Source organism: Rhinatrema bivittatum, chromosome 6, assembly GCF_901001135.1.
Source record: "Rhinatrema bivittatum chromosome 6, aRhiBiv1.1, whole genome shotgun sequence".
NCBI lineage: Eukaryota > Metazoa > Chordata > Amphibia > Gymnophiona > Rhinatrematidae > Rhinatrema > Rhinatrema bivittatum.
In genome coordinates, this window is record NC_042620.1 from 5,332,606 (window position 1) to 5,346,762 (window position 14,157).

General features: G+C 48.8%; 1 protein-coding gene across 10 annotated transcripts in view; it reads left to right on the forward strand.

The window, feature by feature from the left end:
• The window catches only part of DNAJB2 (DnaJ heat shock protein family (Hsp40) member B2), a 497,647-nt gene that overhangs the window by 246,846 nt on the left and 236,644 nt on the right, over positions 1-14,157 (forward strand). The window lies entirely within an intron of this gene.

Sequence of the window (14,157 nt, forward strand, 5' to 3'; positions counted from 1 at the left end):
TCGTTTCAAAGATATCTATGCCGGTGCTGTCAGTGCCCGTCACTGTCATCATTCTCCTGGCCAGTCATCGACGGTTTTTCATACCCATTTTTGACGATATCTTCAAGGCCCCTTAGGCTGCCATCAATATCGATGGATGCATTCTAACATCGATGCCCATCGATGGAAACACCTGGGCAATACCAACATAGCACCGCCACATAATACCCTCGCCTCCACACAGTGCTCCACGCTTTGGGTTCTTTTTTAAGCCCCGTATTAGCTTACGACACTCCATTGTGTCAGGAGCAGAGCAGGCGTGCTGACAGTCCATCATCGATCGCCTTCCAGTACAGCGAGGGCTTCCATCTCGGCGCTGGGGGGAAAGACCGGGCCGAGCACCGTGGCACCCATCATCGCCGACATCGTGATCGTCCGCCGCTGACGCCATCCAGCACGTCGGTGCCATCCTTCTCCAGGCTGGACAACGCTCGGGCAGAGCAGCATCACCACTGCCATCAGCACTGTTCCGTACAGTTTTGGCAGTCCTTGGTGATCCAGAACTTCCGGATCCAGGTCCGACGGCTTCTGCATTGGCGTCATGACATATCGAGGGAGTGGAACATGAGCTCCGTAATGTGCTCCCCTGTTCCTGGCGTACCCCACCGTCAAGTGGTGCGGGATTCTGGCCCTCTGTTCTCTGAAACAGTCGAAATGCCAGTCACACCCGGCCTGTCTCCTCTGTACCTGTGCCACCATACCGGGTTTCAGAGTGAGATGGACGTTTACATCCCGGCCTTCCCCTCGAGGACTCCGGAGATCGACGGAGTCAACAATCTTCACCGGCTCGTCTTGCGGCGATCCACGTCGGGTGGTAAGTACCCGCTTCGGCGGCATTCCCATAGAGTTGTGTTCTCCCATTCGGACCGAGGTTCGAAAAGTTCTGGGTCATGTGCCTTTTAAGAACTGTTTTAGTGTCACATATCGCTATGTTAGCTATGTTAGCCACAATACCAGGAGAACCCCTCTATCTTCTTGGGATTGCAGCAGGGCTTCTTCTCTTGTCAGCAACAAGTCCCTGTGCCGACCAATGCTCTGACTCTTGGTTCCTTCCCAACCAAAGTTCCAGCTGCATTGGCTGATCTGCTAAACATGAGATTCAACAACCATTGCCACATGTACAAGTCCACCTTGAAGCCTGGCCACAGGTCTCAGTGTCTCCTTGTACAGCACACTGAAATGCGGGTACCACTTACCGCTCACACTCCTGCGGGAGCCTCCATGATATCCTCCATTGGGACACCTCCTGGTCTCCCATCTGGTCAGATATCAGAGCGGCCACCCCACCTTGTACCAAAGTCCCGGTACACTCTCCCAGGCGCTACGAAGTGCAGAGGGGAGAAGGGAGGGGGGTTGGGGAGTTTTAATTGCACTATTCTTTCTTTCAACAGAAAATAGTTACTCTCCGCACAACCTGGACCTAAGAAACTCCAGCTTTCTTTAGAAGTCACAGGTACAATGGTATCTTTGGTTACCATCACTCCATATTGCAGTAAGTACATTATTTTAATGTTTCTATGTGCTTTATGGTGAGTCAACATTATAACCCCAAGCTCTGCCGCTGGCACCAGCTTCGGTAAGTGAACTGTCTCTTGCATCACTGTTGGTGAATGCTGTTTTCTCTGCGGAGTGTAACATCATTCACTTTTCCTTGCATAGACTACTGCTAACCACTTTTCACTTTTTCATGACTCACTATACATTTACTAACTGGGATTACTGTCACTGCCATAAATCCCTTCTGTAACACTTCTGGACACCACAGTCTTAAGACCCTCTTGTCCAGCATGCGCACAGACATTCTGATACATTGTTATATGTCCCTGCGCATATTTTCCATAACCTCAGCCCTTCAACTTTTCATGGTTGGGCTATGGGGTTTTTTCCCACTATGCTTTTTTCTCATAATTCCAAACTGCTATGGGTTATATTCAGTGACATTCTATACTCAATGGACCTAAGTGGTTTCATTGCTTTCGTCCCTGATTCTTATTCCAGTTCGAACTAGGTCCTAGTCTCCTTCTACTCATGCTTGCAATTCCTTAGGGTTATAAAGTTTCTCCTGAAAGCTTTCAACCCATTATGCGTCTATTTCACTCCAGCATAGTTTCTCATAAACTTCCTGGATGTTGCAGCCATGAGTTATGCCCTTATGCCTTCCAATACTGCTTTTGCAACAATTCTTCCCTGTACGTACCAGAATCAGTCCAGACTGCTGGGTTATGCCTCCCCTCCAGCAGATGGAGTCAGAGAAAAGCTGAAAAGCACCCCCCAGAAATACTGGTGTGCCACCTGAGTCCCCAGTATTTTCTCTGACTCTAGCAGATTGAGAGGCATAACCTGCGGTCCTGATCTCTTGGGTTCTACATTACTGATCCAGGTTTTGTTTATTCAATTTTACCCTGACTAGATCAATTCGGTTTTCCTTTCTTTCCTGCCTAGATAAAAAAAAAAAAAAAAAAGGGAGTTTTGTCTTGTTTCGGTGCTTTGTTGCGCAGCGAGTTCACACTCCTCAGGGCAGGCTTGGAGGGCATTGCCCTCTCTTGATTTCCTGGAGCTATAGTCCCAGGGGACAGGGGGAGATCTTACCGGTGGGCCGGTCACCCTCCCCCCACATGTACCATTCCAGAAGATCTTCTGAAGGGGGCTGGTAAACTTTGTTGCTTCTTGTAAAAAAAAAAAATTAACAAACGGCTGCTTAAGTTCTGTTGGTGGCAGGCAGTGAGCCTCGTTATTTCAGCTCCGGCCTGCCACTACTAAGTCCCGGGACTCCGGAGGGGGTGGCTGGGTCACCCGGCGCTGCACTGCTGCTTACTTTTTTGGCGCGCTTTTTTCTCCTTGCAGATCTTCCCGTGGCATGCCGCGTTCTTCGGCCTGCACGGCCTGTGGGGGGGCGGGGGCGCGACTCTCCCGAGAGGGTCTCTGCTCTCGGTGCCTTCCCGGGGGCGAGGGACCCTCTCGGGGGCCGAGCGCTGCCACAGCGAATCTTTTCTCTCCGGTGCAGCGCGGCAGAAGGGAGGTCGTCTCCCGATCTTCGGCCCCGCCTCCTGCCTTAAGGGGGGCGGCGGCCATCTTGTCCACGCGGCAGGCAAGGGAATCTGCTTCGGAGGAGGATTCCTCCCCTCCTCCTTCGCCGCCTGCCTTATCTCCTCAGAGCACGCCCGATTCGGGGGTGCACCGGCCCCCCCTCCCGCCCGGCCCGCGGCAGACAGTTTAAAAAGGTCAGTAACCCCTTTTTCTTCCCGGTTTGTGCTTTTAATGCACAAAGCTTTTTTAGAGGCTGACGCGGGTATGGAGGTGGATGGTCCACCTCCACCAAAGGTCCCCAGGGCAGGTGAAAATTTGGGAAGGACTGGGGTTCGCGTCCCTCACTCACAGGGGGGGGCTGGAGTTCTGGAGGTGCCGGATTTCGTCCCTGATCCCCCGGAGACACCCGGGTTGGATGGCACTGCCGGGCAGGGGACGGTGGAAGGAGATGACCCCCAGGTGCTCAGACTATTTAGTAAAGAGGAGTTAAGCTTTTTAATCCTTCACGTGTTGAAGGAGTTGGAAATCGCGGCCCCGCATCAGGAAGCTGACACGTCCACAGGGGATGTGGCCATGGCGTGCCTGCGGCCCCCCCCCCCCCACAAACTTTTCCATTCCATCATAAGGTTTTTCAGATAGTGTCTAAGGAATGGGATCTCCCGGAAGCATCTTTGCGGGTTAACAGGGCTATGGATAGGCTGTACCCCCTACTGGCGGAAACCTTGGAGCTACTCAAGAACCCGTCGGTGGATTCAGCGGTTACGGCCTTGGTAAAGCACACTACCATTCCTGTCTCGGGGGGCATTGCGTTGAAGGATGCCCAAGATAGGAAATTGGAGGTTCTATTGAAGCGCATCTTTGAGGTTGCAGCATTAGGGGTCCGGGCGGCGGCTTGTAGCAGCCTCGTGCAGAGGGCAAATTTGCGCTGGGTCCAGCAATTACTTACATCGCAGGATCTTCCTCCTGACGAGGCGGAACAGGCCAACTGTGTGGAGGCTGCTGTCGCCTATACAGCGGATGCGTTGTATGACCTGCTGCGGACCTCGGCGCGGATCATGTCGTCTGCGGTCTCAGCCAGGCGGCTACTCTAGCTCCCTCGTTGGTCAGCGGATGCATCCTCTAAGGCACGTTTAGGTTCTTTTCCCTCCAAAGGTAAGGTGTTGTTTGGTGGATCAGCTCATTAAGGACCTAGGAGATAACAAGGTGTATAGGTTGCCAGAGGATAAGCCCCGGCAGCCTTGGCCTTTCGGGAGCTCCAGAGCACGTTTTCGGGTCAGCGACGGTTCCGCATGGGGAGAGGGGGTTCCTTTTCCCAAAGACGACCAGCGTCGCGGGCCCAAGCCTGATCCTCTTCCTTTCGCGGCAGACGGCCGCAATGTTCCGGACTCTCGCAAGGATTTGTTCCTAACAAGACTTCGCAATGAAGGCGCGCAGGCCCATTCCTCTCTTCCGTGCATAGGGGGTCGATTGTCCCGGTTTTGGGAGGAATGGGTCAAGATAACCTCAGATCAATGGGTTCTCGATGTCATCCGCCACGGTTACGAGTTGGATTTTGCTCGTCCCCTCCGGGATCTTTTTATGATGTCACCTTGCGGTCCTCCGGAGAAGCAGCTGGTTATCGCCCAGACTTTGGACCGTTTGAGATCTCTGGGGGCGGTATTGCCGGTTCCACCGGCCGAGCGCAAGACTGGCCGGTACTCCATTTACTTCGTGGTTCCGAAGAAGGAGGGCACGTTCAGGCCCATCTTGGATTTAAAAGTCGTAAACAGGGTGTTGCGGGTTCCTCGCTTTCGCATGGAGACGCTACGGTCTGTTATTGCGGCCGTCCACGAGGGAGAATTTTTGGCTTCTTTGGATCTGACCGAGGCGTACCTGCACATAGGAATCAGGAAGCGTCATCAGAGGTACCTGAGATTCATGGTGTTAGGGAAACATTACCAGTTTTGTGCCCTTTCGTTCGGCTTAGTGACTGCGCCGAGAGTGTTCACCAAAGTTCTCGTGGTCGTGGCAGCCTTCCTGCACCGGCAAGGAATTCTGGTCCATCCTTATCTCGACGATTGGCTCATCCGGGCGAAGTCGGAAGCATCGTGCACGCGGGCGGTTCGGCTGGTGGTACAGCAATTGCAGGCGTTAGGTTGGGTAGTCAACTTTGCGAAGAACCGGCTGGAGCCGACCCAACAGTTGGAATTCTTGGGGGCCTGATTCGACACCTTGCTGGGCAAGGTGTTTTTGCCACATCAACGTATGGTCAATCTGATGTCGCAGGTGCGGAACCTGAGGGAGATCCCAGTACCTACGGCCTGGGACTATTTAAAGGTCATTGATCATATGGTTTCTACTCTGGAAATGGTTCCGTGGGCTTTTGCGCATATGCGACCTTTACAGAGAGCGCTTCTCTCTCGTTGGGACCACAGGACCGAGGATTACGGCATGGAGTTGCCATTAATGGAGCCAGCCCGTTCCAGTCTTGCTTGGTGGCTAATCCCGGACCACCTTCTGCAGGGGGTAGACCTAGAGCCCCCATCTTGGATAGTGGTCACCACGGATGCCAGCCTCTCGGGCTGGGGGGCGGTTTGCCAGTCCAGAGCAGTGCAGGGGACGTGTCCGGCCCAACAAGCCACATGGTCCATCAATCAGCTGGAGACCAGGGCGGTGCGGCTGGCCTTGCGGCTCCTCCTCCCGATGCTACACGGACAAGCGGTGAGAGTCCTATCAGACAATGTGACCACGGTGGCGTATATCAATCGGCAAGGAGGCACAAAAAGTCGTCCGGTAGCAGAAGAAGCGTCACTATTGATGGCCTGGGCAGAACGCCATTTGTCACGCATCGCGGCCACCCATATTGCAGGCGTGGACAACGTACAGGCGGATTACCTCAGTCGCCAACTCCTGGATCCAGGGGAGTGGGAGCTATCGGCCGAAGCGATGTATCTCATCACCCAGCGTTGGGGAGTCCCGCACCTGGATTTGATGGCGACTCGGTTGAAGGCAAAGGCGGCACGGTTCTTCAGCCGAAGGCGAGAGCACGGCTCGGAAGGCATGGATGCGCTGGTGCTGCCGTGGCCTCTTCACGTCCTCCTATATGTGTTTCCTCCATGGCCCCTGGTGGGGAAGGTGTTGAGGCGCATAGAATCCCATCGGGGCTAGTGATCCTCGTGGCTCCGGAGTGGCCACGGCGTCCGTGGTTCGCGGATCTTGTCAATCTGGCCGTGGACGGTCTGCTGCGATTAGGTCATCTTCCCAATCTCCTTCATCAGGGTCCGGTATTTTTCGATCAGGCGGATCGCTTTTGTCTGGCGGCTTGGCTTATGAGCGGAGGCAGTTGAGACAAAAAGGGTATCCGGACACGGTCATTGCCACTCTCCTTCATGCGCGTAGATCTTCGACCACGCTCACTTATGTGAGGGTGTGGAAGGTGTTTGATGCTTGGTGTGGTGCCTTGAAGATATCGCCACGGCGGTCTTCGGTAACGCATATCCTCACGTTCCTACAGGAGGGGGTGAAGAAAGGTTTGGCCTACAGTTCCCTTAGGGTTCAGGTAGCGGCTCTGGGGTGCTTGAAAGGTAAGGTCGAAGGGTTCGCTCTTGCCAGCCACCCGGATGTTGCTCGGTTTTTGCGTGGGGTTAGGAATTTGCGCCCTCCGGTGCAGATGCCATGCCCTTCCTGGAACTTGAACCTGGTTCTACGTGGCCTCTGCACGGTACCATTTGACCCCCTTAAGTTTTCCTCGTTGAAAGACTTAACTCTCAAAACGGTCTTCCTAGTGGCCATTGCTTCCGCTCGCCGAGTCTCGGAGTTGCAGGCTCTTTCTTGTAGGGAACTGTTCCTGCGGATCTCAGAGTCGGGAGTTTCATTGCGCACAGTTCCTTCCTTCTTGCCCAAGGTAGTTTCGGCTTTTCATGTGAATCAGACGGTGGAGTTGCCTTCCTTTTCGGAAGAGGAGCTTCGGTCTACTCAAGGTCGGGACTTAAAGCGTTTGGATGTCCGTCGGGTGCTCCTCCGGTATTTGGCGGTGACTAATGATTTTTGGAGATCGGATCACTTGTTCGTCTTGTGGAATGGTCCCAAGAAAGGTCTCCAGGCTTCCAAGACGACGATTGCTCGATGGTTAAAGGAGGCCATCGCTTCCACATACATTGGATGTGGTAAGGCTGTTCCTGATGGTCTGAAGACTCACTCTCTTCGCTCTCAGGCAACTTCGTGGGCTGAAAGCCATTTTCTTTAAGTTCTTTCTCTTTAAGTTCCTTATTGTCCAAGTTCTTATTTTATTTTGTTTCATTGTAAGCGGCCCTAGAGGCTGTCCTAGTTCCTTATTGTTATTTTTGTTTCATTGTAAGTCGTCCTAGAGGCGTCCTAGTTCCTTATTGTTATTTTTTGTTTCATTGTAAGTTGCCCTAGAGGCGCTAGTTTTAGTTCCCTGCAAACCGGTGCGATATGTATATTATACAGGAACATCGGTATATAAAAATAATAAATAAATAAATAAATTTTGTGTCTTCGCAGGAAATTTGCAGGGCGGCCACTTGGAAATCCTTGCATACATTTGCGAGGCACTATCGCCTGGATGTTCGTGGTCCGTCATCCGAGTCTTTTGGGAGCAGTGTCATTCGAGCGGGACTCTCGGGGTCCCACCCCATTTAAGGTGGCTCGGGTACATCCCAGCAGTCTGGACTGATCCGGGTACGTACAGGGAAAGGAAAATTAGTTTCTTACCTGATAATTTTCGTTCCTGTAGTACCAAGGATCAGTCCAGACGTCCGCCCAAGTCTGTTTTGCGGAGAGCCCGCTCGTGGTTATGCTCTTACAGGTTTTTTCTCTATAAACGGTAAGTTATTGGTCTTGCATTCTAAAGGAAATTTCTGTGTTTAGAGAGTTACTGTGTTTTCTTTTTTTTTGTCTGTCGTTCGAAAGAGTTGATCTAGTCAGTGGTTGTTTAAAAAAAAAAAAAAAAAAAAGGGAAGTGGTGGCGGAGGTGATAATTTAGTCCTTCTGCTTTGATATCGAATATACTGAGGGATCGCAGGTGGCACACCAGTATATCTGGAGGGTGCTTTTCAGCTTTTCTCTGACTCCATCTGCTGGAGGGGAGGCATAACCCAGCAGTCTGGACTGATCCTTGGTACTACAGGAACGAAAATTATCAGGTAAGAAACTAATTTTCCTTTTGTGCATACAGACAGACAGCATAGGGACAATGTGCTTTCCAACTTATAAGCACGCACTACCTCTTAGCTGCCCTGCTAGACAGCTGCGCAGCTCTACCCTTGGCCCTTGCTCACTTCATGCATCCTTGGGGCACATATCTAAGAGATTTAATGAACGCTCTATCAGACCTTCCCCATGTAGGTTCTATCCTCTCGAATGGTCTCAATTACATGTGTACAGGGAAAATCTTCTAACGCTGAGTTTAACTAAACTTTCCTCTGCGTCTGCATCATACCATACGATGCACAGATTCTGCTCCCTGCACATGTTTCCTATGCGTTCCCTTAGTTGCCTTTCTTCCATCAAGGGCCTCTTCAATATATCTCTTCTGCTGCCTCTCGTAGCCAGCATTCTTCTAATGTTGAACTGGGATGGGGTTCAGTATTCCTTTCCCCACTCCCTGACCGAGACCAGTATGCTTCCCATACTTCTCAATCCATCATACTAGTAACCTTTTTATTCTCTCACCAGTCAGTCCCAAATCATAGACTTACTGATGTTCTTAGGTTCTGGTAGTGTCACAAAACCTTCTATACATAAATCCTACTGTTAAAATGGCAGGCTTTACCTCATGATGCTTAAAAAAAAAAAAAAGTAAAAAGTATCACCCTTTTTTCTTTTTCTACACCACTCTTCTCTTACTCCCTCGGATTCTGCTCCCCAGACATCCTCCACATAGATACACCTCTATCCTTATTGGTGTATCATTTGGGAGTTGGGTTCCCGATTACGGTAAACCCTCTGAGTCAGCTTACCATGGATTATCCACTGATCAAGCCGCCTCTATTTCACTAGTCACAGAATGGAACCTATATATTCTCCTTATAAGTCTCATACGTTCTACGTTCGAGCTTTTCCATTCCACTAATTTCACAGTTTAGCTAGTGAAATTTTTTCCTTAAATGACACTGAGTAGTTCTGCGCATTCAACTTCTATCCTTGTTAAGGTAGACGTTGCACCTCTCCTTACTCAGGACATACTCTGCCCATTTTCTAACCTCTCTCTCTCGCCAGGTAGAGAGTGGTTTGTCTACATTCCTAGACAGTAATGCTGCGCTCACATTCTATCTAGATCGCACTACATTCCATGGGAATTCCACTTGACTCTTTCCTTCCTTGGCAGGAGTCAAGCTGCGACTTCCAGTGGGCAAACAGACCTGTTCCTTCTGACTGATGGTCTGCGTCTCTTTCCTCCAACAAGCAGACATTTCACTACAACACTGTGTGTATCCACATACTGTTGTGTCCGTCCTAGCCTTAACAGCTTCCCTTTGGTTACTGCTGCTTGTACATATTTATCAGGTTGCAGCCTGGAGTCCTCTCCATACCCTCGCAGCCCATTATTGCTTACATTCGACTAGCCGGCATGCTCCATGTTTGGCCAGTCCGTCTACTCTTACCTTTTTCGGTTCACTACCCAACATCCTTCCACGAACCCATTATGGTGTTGCGGATGCCCTCCGTTCCCATTTCCACCTCTGTCATTACGCTTTCGCGCGTCTGCTGTGTATCTGGTGCATTCTCGGGCATCCTCAGCTCGGTACTCACCCATATGTGAGGACTACCATCCTGCTTGTCCTGTGAGAAAGCAAATGTTGCTTACCTGGTGTTACAAGTGTTCTCACAGGACCCGCCACCCCACGGAGTTGGGTCTGTATACGTTTTTACTTTTATTTTAGTTTCGCTTGCGCTTTTTAGCTATAAGACGAGACTGAGGGAGACACCTGTGGCTCACAGGGATAATTGCAAGCTGGGCATGCTCAGTGCACTCAGTGTGCCAGTGTCAGTCAAAGCTTGTTGAAACTTTGACAGAAAAGTTTTCCGTACAGGGCTCCATCCTGATGATGTCACCCATATGTGAGGACTAACATCCTGCTGTCCTGTGAGAACACCTGTTACACCAGGTAAGCAACATTTGCTTTATGTAAGAGCAGTTTTCTTCACACTGTTTTGCATTTCAATTTTCAAGTTTGCAGTTACAGCATTTTTGCTACTTGCTTGATCTTTCTCTAGTTCATTGTTACATTCTTCTGCTTTGATAACGTTTATACTGAAGGGACGCAGGGTGAGCATTGTCCTGATGTAGGATACCCTTTCAGTTTTTCTCTGTCTCCATCTGCTGGACAGGAGGCTCAACCCACTGTCTAGACTGATCCGTGGTACTACAGGAATGAAAATTAGCAGGTAAGAACCAATTTTCCTATTTTCTCAGTGGAAAAGGGTAAACAGTGGAGTGCCTCAGGAATCTGCTCATGGACCGTTACTTTTCAATATATTTATAAATGATCTGGGAAGGAATACGAGTGAGGTAATCAGATTTGCAGATAATACAAAATTATTCAGAGTAGTTAAATCACAAGCATATTGTGATAAATTGCAGGAGGACCTTGTGAGACTGGAAGACTGGGCATCCAAATGGCAGATGAAATTTATGTGGACAAGTGCAAGATGATGCATGTAGGGAAAAATATCCTTTGCTGTGGTTAGCACGGTTAGGCTCCATATTAGCAGGTTACCACCCAGGAAAGAGATCTAGGCATCATAGTGGATAATACATTGAAATTGTTGGCTGAGTGTGCTGTGGCAGTCAAAAAAGCAAACAGAATATTAGGAATTCTTAGGAAGGGAATGGTGCATAAAACGGAAAATGTCATAATGCCTCTATATCGCTCTGTGTTCAGACCGCACCTTGAGTACTGTGTACAATTCTGGTTGGCACATCTCAAAAAAGATATAATTACACTGGAGAAGGTACAGAGAAGGGCGACCAAAATGATAAAGGGGATGGAACAGCTCCCCTATAAGGAAAGAAACATAGAAACACAGAAACAATAATTGACTGCAGAAAAGGACCTTATGGCCCATCCAGTCTACCCATAGTTATCAGTTACTCAGACCGCCAAGGTTGGTTACTGTTTGAGTCCAATTTCCTTTCCCCCTGCTGTTGAAACAGAGAGCAGTGTTGGAGTTGCATCAGAAGTGTAAAATCAGACTTTTTGGTTAAGGGTAGTAACTTCCGCATCAAGCAAGTTACCGCCATGCTTATTTGTTTTCCCAGACTGTACAGTTCAATGTCTTTGTTGGTTGTTGTCTGAATCCATTTCCTCTTTTCCCCCTGCCGTTGAAGCAGCGAGCAATGATGGAGTTGCATCACACCAGCAAGTTACCCCCATGCCTCTTGATTCACTCCCCTCCCCTTTGCCTTTAGGGATACACAGTGTTTGTTTGTTTATGTATGTATGTATTTATTTATTTATTTTTCTATACCGACATTCGATTTGACATATCACATCGGTTTACATATAACAGGATGTCTAAGGCTGGCCTTATAATGACATGATACAGTATAACAGCTTAATTGAGTAACTAGCTAACCAAGTACATAAACTGTTTTATAAGATATTTATCCAAAAAGATTCCAAAAAGGCATGTTTTATCCAAAATGATTTATCCAAAAAGATTCCAAAAAGGCAAGATTCCGAAAAGGCATGTTTATCCCATGCCTTTTTGGAATCTTGCACTGTTTTTGTCTTCACCACCTCCTCCGGCAGAGCATTCCAGGTGTCCACCTCCCTTTCCATGAAGAAATATTTCCTGACTGATTCTGAGTCATCCTCCCCAGAGTTTCATTTTGTGACCTCTATTTCTAGTGGATTCTTTCCAGCGGAAAATGTTTGTTGTTAATCGTGCATCATTAAAACCTTTCAAGTATCTGAAAGTCTGTATCCTCTCCTCTGCTGCTCCTCCAGGGTATACATATTTAGGTCCTTCAGCCTCTCCTCAGAAGTCATTTGATGGAGACCTCCCACCATTTTGGTCTCCCTTCTCTGAACCGCCTCCAACCTGTCTCTGTCCCTTTTGAGATACGGTCTCCAGAACTAAACACAGTACTCCAGGTGAGTCCTCACCAAGGACCTGTACAAGGGGATTATCATTTCCTTTTTCTTACTAGATATTCTTCTCTATGCAGCCCAGCATTCTTCTAGCTTTAGCTATCACCATGTCTCATTGCTTCGCCATATTTAGATCGCAAGACACTATCACCCAAGACACTATTGCCAGGTTCTTATGGTCTGGATTGGCCACTGTTGGAAACAAGATGCTGGGCTTGATGGACCCTTGGTCTGACCCAGTATGGCATGCTCTTATCACCCCAAGGTCTCTCTCCTGTTTGAAGCACAGCAGTGCTTCATCCTCATCGCATACAGTTCCTTCGGTTTACCACATCCCAGATGCATGACTGTACACTTCTTGGCATTAAATCCCAATTTCCATATCTTCGACCACTCTTCAAGCTTCCTTAATTCATGTCTCATTCTCTCTACTCCTTCCGGCGTGTCCACGCTCTTGCAGGTCTTAGTATCATCCGCAAATAGACAAACTTTACCTTCTATCCCTACTGCAATGTTCCTCACAAAGACATTGAACAGAACCGGTCCCAACATAGATCCCTGCAGCACTCCACTTAACACCATTTTCTCTTCAGAGTAGGTTACATTTACCATCACACTCTGTCTTCTATCCGTCAACCAGTTTGTAATCCACGCCACCACCTTGGCGCTCACTCCCAAGCTTCTCATTTTGTTCTTGAGTCTTCTATGTGGGACCATATCAGAGGCTTTACTAAAATCCAAGTAAATCACATCATGTACTTTTTCCTGATCCAGCCCTAATCTAAAGAGGTTAGGGCTGTTCAGCTTGGAGAAGAGACGGCTGAGAAGGGGGATATGCTAGAGGTCTTTAAAATCTTGAGAGGTCTAGAACAGGTAAATGTGAATTGGTTATTTACTCTTCATGGTCTTTGGTGGGCAGAGTTCTGCAAAGAATTTCAATTCATCAGGGTCTTGTGATTCTCATGGCATCAGATTGGCCAAGATGTCTTTGTGTCATAGCCCTCTCTGCTAGGGATGGAGAGTAGGTACGATGTTGAGGTAGGGGTGTAACCTGGAGAGGCTGAGTGGTCAGGAGCCACTATCTTCTGCCTGAAGCAGCTGCCATTCTCCATGGGTTGGGCTCTTAGGTGCAGGCAGCTGTCAGGATTTCCCAGGCAGAAACAGGAACCAGGAGTGTAGCCAAGGACCAGGACCGGAGCAAGAACTAGAAATGTAGCTGGGAACCAGAAATACAGGTGCACAGCCAGGCAACAGTATATCACATAGTGAACTCTATGTAGACTGTTGGACCAGCAAAGGCAAGTCAGGCTAGATCTCCTTATATACAGTCCTTTATTTGGAATACACCCAATGCTGGTCCAATAGGGAGCTTCCAGAGGTGGGTCTCCGTATCATTGCTTCATTTAATATTTTCTGCAGGGTTCTTGGTGATTCAGAGTCCTGTAGCTCCACTACAGGATCCCCTGCCTTTGAACACCTGAGGCTGCAGGTTTAGTCCCCGCTGCTCTTGTATGATGATCTCATCTGAGTGGGAAGCTGTTGCGATTGTTCCAGCACAGGGAGCTATTTTCCTAGATCCTGCTTCTACACGAAGATCAGGATCAACTTTGTCTTAATGGCCTAGCCCTTGAGGTAGGTTTGACTTAAAAGGGATAAACATAATCTTAAGCGCTAGAAAGACCACCACCTCCTTGGTACAGTATTCAGACCCCTTTACTTTTCCACATTTTATGATAGCCCCTTATTCTAAAATAGATAATAAGCATTTTTCCCTTCTCAATTTACACACAATACCCTATAATGACAAAGCAAAATCAGATTTATAGAAATATGTGCAAATTAAATTAACAGACAACTGAACATAAGAACATGCCATAGTGGGTCAGACCAAGGGTCCATCAAGCCCAGCATCCTGTTTCCAACAGAGGCCAATCCAGGCCATAAGAACCTGGCAAGTACCCAAACACTAAGAAGATCCCATGCTACTGATGCA